The sequence below is a fragment of the Bubalus kerabau genome, chromosome 13 (assembly GCF_029407905.1).
Source record: "Bubalus kerabau isolate K-KA32 ecotype Philippines breed swamp buffalo chromosome 13, PCC_UOA_SB_1v2, whole genome shotgun sequence".
NCBI lineage: Eukaryota > Metazoa > Chordata > Mammalia > Artiodactyla > Bovidae > Bubalus > Bubalus kerabau.
The window spans coordinates 22,236,359-22,237,820 of NC_073636.1; the positions used below are offsets into that span (position 1 = coordinate 22,236,359).

A 1,462-nucleotide genomic window follows, 5' to 3' on the forward strand; every position below is an offset into this window, starting at 1 on the left:
CTAGGTTCCAACAAGATTTGGTATTCCCTGACATAATTATTTTTCTCTTAGGACCTTCTATGGACTGAATTGTGTTCCCCTAAAATGCATATGTTGGGCCTTCCCAGTTGGAGCTAGTGGTGAAGAACCTGCCTGCGAAGGCAGGGGACGTAAAAACTGGGTTCAATCCCTGGGTTGAGGAGATCCCCTGGAGGAGTGCATGGCAACCCACTCCATTATTCTTGCCTGGAGAAACCCATGGACAGAGGAGCCAGGCGGGTTATGTTCTGCAGAGTCGGACACAACTGAAGCAACTTAGCGCAGCATGGTTCAAAATGCTTATGTTAAAGCCCTAGCCCTCAATAAGATGGTATCTATTTATATACTTTTTAATTTTTATTTTTCACTAATTTTTATTAAAATATAGTTGAATTACAAAGTTGTGTATGTGTTAGCTTCTACCATATAGTGCAGTGAATCAATTGCATGTGTGTATATATATACATTCTTTTTTAGATTGTTTTCCCTTTCTATGTCATTACAGAGTATTAAGTAGAGTTCCCTGTGCTATACACTATGTTCTTATAAACACTGCTTGGTGTGTATATGTATGTTCTCTACATCTGTGTCTCTATTTCTGTTTTGTAAATAAGTTCATTTGTGCCCTTTTTTAAGATTCCACATATAAGCAACATCATGATATTTGTCTTTCTCTGTCTGACTTATTTCACTCAGTGGACCTAGAGATTGGCTTTTGGAGATAATTAGGTTTAGATGAGGTCATGAGATTTAGGGGCTTCTGTGACGGGATTAGCATCCTTATAAGAAAAGACACCAGAGAGCTTGTTTACCTTCACTCTGCTCATCTCTCTGTCTCTGCATCTCTCTCTGGCAGGGGAGGACACAGCAAGAGAGTGATCATCTGCAAGCCAGCAAGAGTTCTCGTCAGAACCTAACCATACCCACCCCGCAATCTCAGACTTCCAGCCTTCAGAACTGAGAAAATAAATTTCTGTTGTTTAAGCCCTGCTGTCTACAGTTTTGTTACAACAGCCTGAGCTGACTAAGAAAACATGGGGAAGTTTCAATTTCCTTCTGGATATTGTGGCATCATAGTGTAATTGTAACTTTTTATTCTTCAAAGAAGCACCTGAGTAAAATGATGGTTACCTTCCTACATTCACAGATGGGAATGGGTTGGCAAACCTGCATAGCATACAGCTTTGTGGGCTCCAGCTTCTAATTGCAATTAAGCTCATACCTACTTGCCAAAAGAACTGAAGAGAATTTTTGAGGTACAAGCTGGATCAGTCTGTTCTAATGTTGATGAGTCCCAATTAGTCTTTGAAAACAGCAATTTACAAAGAATGCAATAGTTGTACCTTTCCTAGTGTTATGGTATAATAAAAACATCAGAAATAATGTGTTTTGCTGATTTTTTCTTGCTGGTTTAGTATCCAGTGTTGACAGATTCTTCCATTAA

General features: G+C 39.2%; 1 long non-coding RNA gene across 1 annotated transcript; it reads left to right on the forward strand.

The window, feature by feature from the left end:
* Positions 1-217: 217 nt before the first annotated feature.
* On the forward strand, positions 218-1,003 carry LOC129626218 (uncharacterized). Its single transcript, XR_008701836.1, has 2 exons — positions 218-349; positions 875-1,003. It is a non-coding gene; the product is annotated as an uncharacterized LOC129626218 (long non-coding RNA).
* Positions 1,004-1,462: the final 459 nt, after the last annotated feature.